The sequence below is a fragment of the Ambystoma mexicanum genome, chromosome 10 (assembly GCF_040938575.1).
Source record: "Ambystoma mexicanum isolate Mex_15411 chromosome 10, UKY_AmexF1_1, whole genome shotgun sequence".
NCBI classification, from domain to species: domain Eukaryota; kingdom Metazoa; phylum Chordata; class Amphibia; order Caudata; family Ambystomatidae; genus Ambystoma; species Ambystoma mexicanum.
This window is the reverse complement of record NC_090932.1, coordinates 1,172,881,150-1,172,895,150: the sequence shown is the minus strand read 5'-3', so window position 1 is coordinate 1,172,895,150 and position 14,001 is coordinate 1,172,881,150. Positions and strand designations below refer to the sequence as shown.

Here is a 14,001-nt window from a genome sequence, read left to right as displayed (position 1 = left end):
CCAGATTTAGAAGGTGTAAGTTGTTGGGGTGTTATGCAAAAGGTGTGGCTGTATGCAAATGATCTCTTGTTAGTGTTGCAGAATTTGGATGTGTCCCTGCCCTGTCAGATGCTGATTTTGTCTGATTATCACGAATGTTCAGGTTACAAGATTAACTGCTTGAATTCGGAAGTGTTGCCTCTGTCCCACAGGTGTGATAAGACTCTGGTCACGGGGCTGGGATTTACTTGATGTGACGTGCACTTGCGCTATTTGGGAGTATGGCTAACGTCTCCTGTCTCCCTTATGGTTGATGAAAATATAGGCAAGGTTATTCAGGATTGTAAAATGGACCTAGACAGGTGGTCGCTACTTAATCTGTTGCTGTGGGGTAAAGTTAATGCCCTAAAAATGAATTTGACCCCCAGGATTAACTTTGTGACTAGCGTGCTTCCACTGAAAATTTAAAAAATGTATTGGAAAGAGCTGGACCATCTTGTTCAAGAATTTTTATGGGACAGAAAACCACTGAGACTTGGTCTTTGGAAATTACAGCTTCCAGTCAACCTAGGTGGTTTGGGAGTTCCGAATTTTGAAGCCTATCACTTGGCCTTTTCGGCTCATTCTTTTGTTCCGTTATTGAATGGTGAATTGGACAATTGGGCGGTTTGCGGAATCAAATGCCTATGGGCCGCTTGGCCCAGAAGCTTTGTTGACCACCAATATGAAGATCACAGGGGCTGGTACATTGGTGACGTCCTTTTTGCGCACCTCTTGGATTGAAGTTTTATCATTGCTGGGCTTTGACGCTTTTAAATGCCAGAGAGCCTCTATCTGGCTGAATCCTAGGATTCGGGATAATTCCAGAACAGTTTTTTGGCCTGATTGGTTCCTGATGGGTATTAGACAGGTCTCTGATTTAGGGAAGGATGATCAGTGGTTGACTGCTGCTGAGCTGAGAGAAAGATGGAATTTTGGTGATTTATCAGATTCAGGTTATAGAAGCCTGAGGAGGTCTGTGGGTGAGGTTGACTGGTCCTGCTCCTTGGATTTGAACATCTTTCTGGCCGATTCTAATGGGAAGGGGGGTGGTTTAGCCAGTAGATTATATAAGTTAATTGTTTCACATTATCAGAATAATGACAAATTGCTGGAAGTCTGGAGTGAGAGGATTGGGTCTGAGATTGATATTGGTGCCTGGCGGAATATGTGTGATAATGTCTCCTTGTGTTCGCTGAACTTGAGTGAAAGGTCTCGACAAATTAAGATTCTAAATCGTGTATACTGGTGTCTGGAGATACTACATAAAAGAGGAATGACTGACAGTGATGAGTGTTGGGTTTGTGGTCAGGATGTTGGGTCTTTGGAGCACATGCTATGGACTTCTGTACATAATTGTAAATAAATAAGTAATAATAAAAAAAAAACGATAGGGTGTGTCCTGCAGACCGCCCCACAGGCAGACCGAAGCAAAAGCAGGACTTTTGCCATCAAACTGAGGGGGTCTGCAAATTGTGGAACCAACCTGTCATTTAGGGACGTTGTCCTGCCATTGTCCTGCCAGCGACCCTTTTCCCGTTTAGCGTCCACCTTGACAATCAATGTGCGAACGGGAGTTGTCCCTCTGCCAAATGCCCCGGTCTGGCTCTTAAAAGGGGCAATCTGCCCCTGCCGGCCCCCTTTGGTACGCCACTGCCCCCCACGCATACAAAATGCGCCTTCTGCCTTAAACCCATTCGAGTATGCACCTTGCTTCGCCCATACATACAATATGCACCTTGCACAGGAAAATGTGTGACCTTTCCCCCTTCCGCTTCTACAAGTATATGCACTACTCTTCTTACATAAACGGGCAGTCACTTTAACCCTCTTTCTCCCGGCAGAACAGCGAGCAGGCATCACCATCCTGTTCACACCTCGCAAATATGCATTTGTATGACTATGCACAGCATGCATTTTCCTTTCACAAGCTCATACCCACAGGCACGTTGCCATTCTCTCTACAAACAAGCATGAAGTGTTCGTCCGCACGTCTAAGCTACCATGCACACCCCCCTCCCCCACACACACACGGTGTACATTTCAATTTTTCGTATATTCTCAATACATGCAGAAGCAAACAATGTCATGGCACACACACATACATGCACTCCTCCAGCACACAAGAGCAGGCAGTCTCAGCGTAGAACAAGCACTCTTTGTCACATGCATGCGTGCATCATGCACAAGCATGCATGTGCAGCTTTCCACACACAAGCATGATCTGCCCGCTATATGGACATGCACGAACACCCTTCCCCAAACACCCACAATATTATCCTTCCAGTCGCACCAGAATGCCGCTCCTTTACAAACCTAGACACATTCTCTCCTTCCAAACACACAAACATGCATTCTGACATGCAGAAGCAGGACTCCTGCTATACACTCGTATGCGCTATTCTTACAGACAGGCACATGCAGCTAACTGTCGCGTGTGCAAGCACACAAGAAGCATGTTCTTTTTAACACATGCAAGCATACGCTCTCCAAAGTTACAATAGCGTGCTATTTGTTTATACACACGTCGGAGACACGTGTTTACACAGTCACACAGTCCCTACATGCACATGCATGCAGCAGTATTCTTACACGTAGGGGGCGCACTTCCGCCCACAGTCGCCGCCTTCACAGCCGCCCTTCTGTGAACACGTGCGCTTTCACATCTGAACACGCGTTTGTCAATAAACACTGTTTGCCTGAACGGCGTGTTCCATTCCATGGGGGCGGAAAGCTTCGGCGTTGCACAGCACACTTCTGCGTTACCCTCTCCAGATTCCAATTCCATTAGCACTTCATTTTCATGATCAACGCAAGTGACCCGGCGAAGCATCAGAAACTGGAATGCTGTCAATGCTGAATGAAGCCGGCATTTAGGATGACATAAAACGTGTGTGTTTCTACTTTTCAGGTTCGGCTCACACCTTGTCACTCGGGGGTTGGAAAAATACTAGTTGATGTGGCCAAAGGGAGCTTGCCCTGAAGGGGTTAACACAAAACTGAACTAGCTCGCAGTTGGTCGGCCCCCGAGCAGTGCAATCTGTGAGCAGTGAGTTTGCAAAGCTGCAGAGCATGGGGTGGCAACGGCTGCCTTGGTCCTGGACTCGTGGCCGAGATAGGGCGTGGCAGCTGGGCTGCAGACAGCAAGGCTTTCACAAAACATGGTCAGTTTCCGGGCATGCGCTTTCCACTGCGCCCTGCAGAGGCGTCTGCACGGAGATGAGTGAAGCACTGCTGCATAGATGAAAGGTATGCATAACTCATTTGGAGACGGATGCCTAGATCAATGAAAGCATACATTGGTTGATTTGCGCGGTGCACTGTGCTGCATGCCTCCGAGCAGAGGTGTGTCCCAGCTACACTTTCTTTTTTTTCGGAGAGTCCTTTCAGCTGCACAACAAATGTAGCGCATAATAATGGAAGCCAGTGTGGCGTTGAAGCACTAGCTCGAAAGACTCTCATTATTGCACTACCAGCGTAGACACGCTACCAGAGCCGGCCTTGGAGGCTGCAGCGCCCCAGCAGCAAAACAAAAATGTGGCGCCCTTCCCCAACCCTGCATGCCCCTGGTCAATCGCAGGGGGTGGGGGTGGTGCGCCAAATTTTGTAATAGCGCCCTTTTGTTATTAAATCCGCTCCGCTCCCGAGAGCAGGGCACATTTAATTTCAATAGGGCGTCTGCCTCGCCTTCTCCCACCACACCAGCTCTCGGGAGACCTCCAAGCTGGCATGGCACGGGTCTAGTGGCACCCTGGACCGTCGCCCGAGTAGCCCAGCCCTAAGGCCGGCCCTGATGCTGGCTAACAGGACAGGAGCCCTCTCCGGTCAGTCAGCGTGTTCATGTTGTGGAGAAAATGTTATATATATTCTGGCATCTGTTCTGGGCAAAGGCCTAAGGAACATGTGTTGGGCAACGGTCCTGTGCACTGTTGGTGACTTGCATCTATTGTTTTTTTTTTCATGTACTCTCCTACAGTATTGATTGCAGACTGTGTGCCTTTTGACCCAATTTTTCCACAACAAGTGCTGTAAAATGAAGAATTTTAACACATTTAAAAAAAATGTTCTCAGGGGGAGAACCCCCACACCTCCCCGCCCCCCATACTCTCCTTGTGTGGTTCAGGCTCCCTCACTGGCTGCACTGGGTCAATCTAGAATATTGGAAAAATATGCCTGTCCAGTAAAAAAATTCACCAGCCGGTACAGATTGCAGCATCATATGGCATTTATGAATAATGACCAACAAACGCACAAAGCAGACGATTAAAAAACACAGCTCACTGTGGTGTGGTTTCGGAACTGAACTTTTCGTGGATAGCTAACAAGTATGAGCCGCAATCATGAAAGAACAGTTCTCAAGCAGTGGAATTGCTGGCTATCCATCTCAGTCCATTATTCGACAAGCAGGGTCAGACTGGGGCATGAAACTGTCTGTCACTAATGAAAAAGTGGCCCGCAGTTGCAAATGATATTATATGATAGGTTATTTATAACGCGCTTAATACCCAGAGGTTTCTAAGCGCGGACCCGGGGATCTAACCTGTGTTGCTCCATGTCGTCTTGCTTCCAAGGCGAGCACGTTGCCCCTGAGCTATCCTCCTGAGTCTGGAGGCAATGAATGAAATGCCAATTAATTCCTTTTGTGACGGACTGAGTAATACCCAAGGGGGCGGGGGTGTTGGTAAAATGTGAAGCAAATTGTGCATTTCAAAGAATATGTATTCAGTAACACTGGTCAAAATTACTAGCCGCATGGTGAAGTAACTTATCATACTGGCCCACATGGGCCAAAAAAGCGGGCCACTTTGACAAAAAAAGCGGGCCCACATTAGCATTTTGCATTTTTGAGTTCGAGCCTTCGGGCATGCCATGTCGGGGAGTCAAAAGGAACCGCAGAAGAGATGTGAGCCTTGCTGGTAAGTGTACTTCAGACTTACGAATGCAGTAACTAGGCTACATGCAATAACCGGTCACACCTTTCAGTTAGCAAGAGTCTCCTTTACTAAAACTATGAAATTGACTTTCTAGGACATCCTAGCAAGAGTCTCCTTTACTAAAACTATGAAATTGACTTTCTAGGACATCCTAGCAAGAGTCTCCTTTACTAAAACATGAAATTGACTTTCTAGGACATCCTAGCAAGAGTCTCCTTTTCTAAACAATGAAATGGACTTTATAGGATATTGCACAATTTACTTTTTTATTTTGGGGTCCTTTTCCACTGGTTTAGACACAAAGAGCAAGCAGGGCATACTGGGAAAAGAGACCCATACCACAGGCACAGGGTAGATTGTCTGCATCGCAGACAGCATTAGCATCAAAAATACCTCTTTGCCTTTCCCTGCTGTTTTAAATCTAGTTACTTTAGACATTGCACTGGTGGTATAGGCAGGTGAAAACCCTCACAAGGTTGCTTGGAATGGGCGATGAAGGTGAGAGGTGTGGCCTCGATCTAATGCAGGGGGTAGTGACTGCAAGGTGCCACTATATGAAACTCCTGAATAAATAAGACTCTAAGTACAGATCGCACACTATAGGACTAAGCCGTGGCAAAGATTGTGGACAATACACATATTTTAATGTAATATCGGGCTGATAATGGTGACTTATTTTACTTCTGGGCCTTGCCATCTAATTCAGATGCTCATCTGTCTGTGATGATATCGGGTTGCATTCATACTTCAAAGAAGAGGTTTCCCCAAAGTATTTTTTGGAAACAAATTGTTTTAAGGGAACATACAGCCAAGGCTAAATCACAGCACGGTGCAGTGCAGGGGACAGGGGTTTTAGCAAACCTGAACTATTTCAAAGGACCGAGAATACACTCTGTGCAGGAATGTTGGAGCTTTCTGGGTCAGCTCCATCTTATGACCTCCATTGCAAATTTGGCTTGCAGCATATACCGGATAACGGGGAAATGAAGTTTGTCTTGGAGCTGTCAAAATGTCAAAAAAACATGGCTTAGTCCGAGGTCAGATTAAACACAAATGCTGTTAGTTCACCTTGCATATGCTGCAACAGCACCCTGTCACTCATCTCTACCCTCAGTTGAATGGAGGATGAGGACAGTCTGAGTAAACTGTTGATTTCTAAAGCCAAATTGACCTTTCAAGGCCCCTGCAGATCATCAAGAGAAGTTTTAGAAACCGAGCTCTAGATATTTCCTCCATACCACCCCCTTGCATCCTTGTTTACATTGGGCGCCTTTCCAGTTTCAATGGGTCTCATTCCGAGTTCGGAGGTAACCACGCCGCTATTTGCGGCATGGCTGCCTCCGAACTCGTCCAAACTCCGGCCTGGTGAATGGAGTAATTACCGGTCCATTCCGAGGTCGGAGGGACCGGTAATTCCCCATTCACCAGGGCCATTCCCCATTCCCATTTGAGCCCCCATAGGGCTCAATGGGAAGGGGGAAGGCGGCAATAACGGTACCATAAATTACGGTTCCGTTATTGACCCCGGAGTCCCTTTGCGGGTCCCGTCCTTAAGGACCCGCAAAGGGAACTCGTAGTAGGGCAGTAAGGGTTTAACGGCACCGGTCTCGTTACCGGTGACCGGTAACCCTTACCGCCCTACTCGGAATGAGGCCCAATGTGTAACTGTTACTTGTTACTAGACTCTGATTTACCTGTCTCTAGCGTAAAAGTCATATTTGTGTTTATCTAAGGAGCTGCTTGATCAGTTTTGTCCTACAGTTCTAGAGTCTCAAATGCATTTATTATTGTTTTTGCCCAGTTTAGAGGCGTATGATATGATATGATAGGTTATTTACAACGCGCTTAATACCCAGAGGTTTCTAAGCGCGGACCTGGGGATCGAAAGTGTGGTGCTCCGTGTTGTCTTGCTTTCAGTGCGAGCACGTTGCCCCTGAGCTATCCTCCCGAGATAAGTGGTTTGAGTCTTAACTTTCATAATTGTTTACCCGCCTTCATTATTTTGAAATCGTGTAAAGTTATGGTGGGCAGGCACATGGGTTTTTACAGAGTGCGCATAATTTGAGGAAGCATCTTTTGGGAATGTATTCGAGTTGGTTAAACTAATACGATGCTAAAAAAAGAAGTACACAGTGCCCTTTCTTGTTTAAGCTAATAAAGTGCTCCACTTTTTAGATGTTTGTGGTCAAAGTTCTTTGGAAAAAGAATTATGGTTTGGCTTCTTGGACATACTCTCTGAATTTATGGGGAGTAATTCCTTCAGCTTCTGCTGGTTCTAATTACTGTGAACCTTGGTGGCTCGGATTCTGGGAGTGACATACGCAGAATTACAAAGCTGATGCTCTAATATAATGCATTGCTTAAGTATATTACATCTTGTGATCCATTTCTGCACTTCTAGAGATGTATTATACGTTTAAGAATTCCAATATTGTATTATTTGTCTGATGATTGTGTATATTGTTTGTTGTTTAATGGATAACATAAACAACTGACAGAAGACATTGGGCCTCATTACGAGGTTGGAGGTAACCATGGCGCTTTTAGCGCCATGGCTGCCTCCAAATCCTTACCGACTCCGCCCTGGTGAATGGAGCTATTACCGCCCCATTCCAAGGTTGGCGGGGGCGGTAATTCCCCATTCACCAGGGCCCTTCCCCATTCCCATTTGAGCCCCCATAGGGCTCAATGGGAATGGGGAAGGCGCTAATAACGGTACCGCAAATTGCGGTACCGTTATTAGCTCCAAAGTCCCTTTGTGGGTCCCGTCCTTAACGCCTGGTAAAACCAGGCGTTAAGGGAGGATCCGCAAAGGGAACTTGTAGTAGGGCGGTAAGGGATTACCGGCACCGGTGCCCTTACCGGTGCCGGTAATCCCTTACCGCCCACCTCGTAATGAGGCCCATTGAGAGTTTCAACACTAAAATGTCATACCCACCACACTGGAGCGCCTGCTCCCAATACATAACTTTACTTTGGATGGATCCCTGCACCTCCCTTCTTGCCCTCTATGGTACATGTCCCCAATTGCCATCATCTTTGTGACAGCTATGCTGCTGGTGAAAGGGGAGCGGATAAACTGCTTGAATTACAACAACTCTGGTCAGCAGAGTTCGGCCTCAGCATGATGCAGCGGTGTGCATGAGGGCAGAGTGACCTCTGACGGGCCCATGGGATCAGAGATCACCCTCAAGTACTTTAAGACGAGATAGCTGCACCTTGAGGAGGATGGGGTGCAGGATTCACTTACTCCAACACCAATCAATAAGGACAACTCAAATGGTTTGGCAAAGGGAAGTCAGTTTAATGACAAGTACAAAAAACGGGGAAACATTAGGAAATCATCAGTGATGCGATCACCCGTCTCGCTTCAACTCCCACAATCTTCATTCAAACAGCAATTTTTATAGGCAATATTCGTCATCATTGATGTGTAACACTCAAAAGTTTGTCATGCAAGTCTAACTTAAGTATAGGTACTATAACTGTATATGGTAACGGGGTGTGAGGATTGGATGACTCTTATCGGGTGGGCGTCTACGCCCATTCCTCTACATCACTCATGCTAGACGTCACTACAAGTACGACATCTCATTGGTTCTACTAGCTATATCACCCTTGATTATTTGGTCCATTGTGTTTGGGTCGGTTACACCCCTAGGCATAAATCTCCACTTTAATTAGCAGCTTGCAGAATGGTTACCCAGATGCGGCATGCCCCAATATTGACCCTGCCTCCCTTCCATCAATCAGTACTTTAGGGCTATGTGTCAATTAGATGGCTGAGCATGGCCTCGAAACTGTAGCTTATTATCAGGGAAAGTTATGGCATCCTCTGGTTTTGGGTGACATCAGATGTTGGTACCTCTTCGCGCATGGCTGGTCACGTGTCAGTACACCGTGAAGCTGCTTCATTTTCCATCTATTTGCATATTTGATTCGCTCTTCGGCCTCGCCACCTGCCTGGGCCTCCTTATCTCGACCTTCACGGGCAGGCTGCTATGCTCTTAAGTTTCGATTCTTCGGAGTTGCTGCTCTCCTCCCTTCCTTGGGTTGACCTCGAATTACTAGGCATGAGCTGCTTCTTGCTAAGTTTCGATTCCGCTCTTCCGTCTGGCTTTGTGCTGGTATATGAATCCTGGCCTGTTAGGCCCCTACCATCCTGGGCTTAATTCTGCTTTCATGTAAAGCATTGCTTCATTGAGGTAGATATATATATATATTTAGTTGCCGCTTGCCGCTCTATTCTTCTACTAAGCATAGCAAGCCATACTGTTTTCTTGGCTTCTTGCGTTACAAGCCTATGTACAGGCGTTAGCTGGTTGCATACTTTCATCCTACTGTATGGTTACGTTTCTTTATATTTCGACATTGTCTCTTCTTCTATGTCTGTGATATCTTTATCCATGGTGTTTCGTCATAGTGTGTCATCTTTTCGTTGTTGTTCGTTCATCTGATAGTCTGTCCGGGCCCTCGTGACGTCACCATTCGCCTTCGATTAAGGCCCTTTGGGTCTCTTCTGGGACAGTCTGACGGTAGTCTTCATGTCGTGTCAGCTGTAGGTAGGGTTGTCTCAATGGGTACCGTGCTGCCCATGGTTGTCTGGTTATTGGCATTTCAACAGGTATTTCTCTTCCCCATTGTGGCTCTCTGTTGGTTTATTTGTTCCTTATATGTCACATATCTCGGCGAGTATGTTCCTGTTATTTCAAAATGGGTGGCTGGAGTGCAGGTGATATCTGGGACCTCCTCTACAGCGGTGTGGCGTAAAATCTGTTCAGAGCCGCAAGAGGTAAGAGTGAGCTCAGATCTTTGCCAAATCCCCCAGACTATCCTTGTTCGTCTTTACTGGTCTCCAGCCCGAAGATGCAAGTTCAAGGTATCTTACTCAGACCTGCACTGCCCTAGTGAGAAAGACGGGACTGCTTTCTCCACATGGTGTGCTCCTGTGACTTACCCCGGAGTCTCTGTTCAGAAGTCCCAACATGTATTGGCTTTATCATAAGTTCTCTATTGTGTCAGGACCCACTTTCTAAATAATTTTTGATATATTTATGAAATCCCTTCAATTGACCATTTTTCACAAACTCTGGCACTACAGAGCCCAAAGGGAGATCCTGGGATGTTTGACGGTGACCAATAGACCCCCCCTGTGCAAACTGAAACAAGATTTGGCAGTGATATCAACCAGAGAATAGGTCACGTACGGCAGGAAATGTCCTCTGGAGAAATATGGGCTCTTTGGAATGCCTTTATTGAATTATATCCAAGAACATGATATTAGTAGTTCTCTCTTCCCCCTCGGCCCGCATTGTTGCCCCCCTTGTGTTTTATTCCTTTCCTTATCCCAAAAATGTGTTCTAACTAAGCAGGCGCAAAGATTGTTTGTGGATCGCTGTGAGTCAAAGCAGGTACACTTCCCATAACTGGATTTACCTTGCAAATCTATAGTGAATGTTTTCACATAATAAAACATTAAAACAAATACAACTAATACAACGTTGTCCAGGCTGCGTTTCTCCCATCAGAGGGTGGCCCAGTATGTGTGCAATACACCTTTTTTTAGTTCATATTGTTTATTTCAACGTTCACCCTGTATACATACACCATGTAATAACAGAAAAGCAGAGGGAAAAATAGGAAATAAATGCAATAATCAAAAACGCAAAACCTGTACAGCACGTTTCTGCTTTGTTGATTATTTGCTGTGGCTTCTAAGGAAGTGTGTGTGTGTTGTGCGTGTGCATTACATGTTTGTTCTGGGTTTACTATACATAGTTATCTGTGATAGGCCCTCCATGCTCTGCATGTTGCAAGTACTGTGTTGTGTGCACTGTGTATATTAGATGTTGATTGACAGCTCTGTAGGGTGAGGGGTCTCGGTGCCTCAAGCCCTCCCAAATGTAGGAATTGTAAGGATGAATGCAGCACTGTGCTGTGATGCTCAGCAAGGGTGCTGTAACTGGAGACAGCTAAGTCTCTAAACCGTTATTAACCAGAAACAGCAGCACACTTCCAATGGCAGGAAACAGAAGCCTGCCCTTATCACCATGCCCATCATGATGAAGTAAGTCTTAACTACTCTGCCCATCCTTTAGATGGCTCACACCTCACAAGGATTGGCATCTCTTTGTGATAGGATATGAAATGATAGGTTATTTATTACGAGCTTAATACCCAGAGGTTTCTAATCACAGACCCAGGGAGCGAACCTGTGATGCTCCATGTCGTCTTGCTTCCAAGGTGAGCACGTTGCTCCCGAGCTATCCTCCCGGCACTTGTGAAACCATATCCTCTGAACTGGGGTGAGAGATGTATCTAATGGACCAAGCGAAGGCTTAACACAGGAAGGGCAGACACAGGCCGACAGCACAGTGGGTACATGCACCTACTGCAGTGACCTATGTGGAACCTACAGGCCACATGTTCGTTTGTTGGTGAGATACCAATTCTAGCTTGCTTCCTATTCTCGGACCTGCAGTCACCTGACATCCTCTCACGAAGATGCCCTCTTTGCTAGTGGGCACAGTGCACAAAGCAAAGGCACAACTGGCTGCCTTGCACTTCCTGTGCTTTAATGAATGTTATGTGGCTGTTCAGCTGGTTACAACATTCAGAGTTCCCTGCCGAACCATATTGACGTTCAAAAGGTATTTTTTTAAATAAAATGTAAACCTTGTTTTAGAAATCATTGCAATCTAAAATTTCATCCCACATTTTTTAACATATGTATGGACTGTTATCATCATATACTGGCAAAGAAACCATGGGACTCAAATGGGAATGGGGATTTACAATTACCGGCGCCTGACTTACCGGACCACTGGGGTAGTAATGCCCCGGTGTTTCCGGTAAATAAGGCACCGGTAAATCTTTACGTGTCCGGCAGCTACCTGCTGGTTTTACCAGCACGGTTACCGCCGGACTCGTGATGGGGGCCAAGTGTCTTAAAAGAGTACTGATATATTAATGGTGGGAAACGAGCAACCCAATGGAATATGAACAACATTGCAATTAACAAAAGATATGGAATGTTCTAATTGTTAGCTGCCTGTAACAGGTGTGACGAATGCATGCTGAATATCAAATGAACCCAAATTGGAAGTTTCCCAAAACATTTTGATTGGCTCTTAAGTAGGCCTGGTACTAAATCAAGGACCGGATGTAGAAACTAGTCCGTCTGTTGTAGAAAATTAGTTTTAGACTAATCTGGATCTTTTTTTTTTTGTTGCAAACATGTTTGTCACTTTGTTAGCACAGTTAAAAAAAAACACAAAAGTACCTTTCATTGCACCAACTGAAAATCCTGTGCTGCAATGCAATAGTGTATTAGCTTTTGAAGTCACAAAGACCTTCTTCAGGTGGTAAAAAGCAAAAGTGAGCGAGAGAAACAGTTCTGGGCGTTTCCCTGTGAATTTTGTGTTTATTGTGGATGTTTCTTCCACAATTATGTGGATGTTGCATTAAGTATTATGTGCTGTGTGTGACTTGTGTTAGCTGTGAATTCTACATATGTCACTCTATGTTTTTTACTTTTTAAAGAAATCCCAGGGTATACATAATTGTTGTAGTTATTCTGTTTTCCCTACAACGATTCTAGAATTTTGGGACAAGGAGGGAACTTCATATGTCACACAGTGTAAAATGTACGCAGCTACACATTCATAGATTTTCTAAAGTGTTCGTGTAATCTTTATTTTGTGGTGTATAATTTTTTATGTGTAGGGCAATAGTGAGTGAATTCAATTATCTAAAACTGCTTGCATAAGACTTACGGTTGTGCTTGGAATGGAATATTAAGGAATACATGTTCTACTTATATACCCCATATGGAATATCCTGTTAATATAAAAAAGGGGTCATTTCTCAAATAAATATTATACAGATTTGAGTGGTTGGCTCGTGATGACGTGTTACCCAAAGTGTCAAACGGCATGGAAATGTCACACATAAGCACACAGCTAACAAAGAAATGTCACACATGTTGCAACTCGAGGCCTGACAGCTGTGCCACTCTTCACTGCTGTCTCAGGAAGTTACGTGTGATCAGAGTGTGAGGGCCGATTGCTCCTGGGCAACAGACTAGTAGTCAGGGTTGTCTTGGTGACTAGAGTCCCTTAAAAGGTCTGGGATTCCGCAAGCTGGGGGCAGGGCCGAGGCATCCCTTTGTCTTATCACAGAGTGCAGGGTCCATTAACTTGTCGTTTTAAATTGTTGTGTTGCATTCATTGTTATGTGTTGTTAGAGATGATGGCATCATGTTTGTATCTGAGGTGTATTTATGCATTATTTTTAGTTTAGTATATTATTATTTAAAAGTAGCCACGCTCAAACGGGTCACTCCCGATCAGAGGCGGGGAGTTGGGGGGGGGCATACTGGTGGGATTAGGGAACAGGGAGTGGGGCAGAGCAGGGGCAGGGGGTTAACAAAGAGAACCATTCACAATGGCCAGTGGAGTAACTTTGCTGAAAAAGTTGGGGGGGGGGGAACATGACATCTGAAGAAAAGGTGCCCCAGCCAAATGAATGGGGACAAAATGGTGTTCCATGAAAGTTGGGGGGGCACACACCCCTGTTCCCCCCCTAAAATTACGCCCATGACAATGGCGCTGAGGCCACTTCCGGTACTCGACCAGTATGGGAGTGAGCAAGGCACTCGCAGGAAGTCCTTCAGGCTTTCAGAGGGAGTGGCAGACAATCATCGAAAGGATTGTTTATCATAAGGAGTTGTGTTCAAGCATCCGGCTGACGTTAGACTGCAAACCTCAGTATATCCCACAGTGTGAAAGATGAGATGGAACTTCCATTAGGGACCCAATATAGATTGCAGAGGTTTCAGCTTGTATGCTTCTGGCAAGTCAGTCCCCCCCCCCCCACCCCCATTCTCCACTGAAAAACAGCACACTACTCCCCAAAAGCCAGTTATCCCTCGCCAGTGGGGAGCGACGAGTGCACATTTTGAACAATATATGAAGATCCGGGGAAAAAAAATGTTTTGGGGAATTTTCTGGTATTGCCATGTTTCCCTTTTGTATATGGTTTGTGTATT

General features: G+C 45.6%; 1 protein-coding gene across 2 annotated transcripts in view; it reads left to right on the top strand.

Annotated features, from left to right (window-relative positions):
- The window catches only part of SLC7A4 (solute carrier family 7 member 4), a 236,396-nt gene that overhangs the window by 24,228 nt on the left and 198,167 nt on the right, over positions 1-14,001 (top strand). The gene's annotated exons all lie outside the window — the stretch shown is intronic.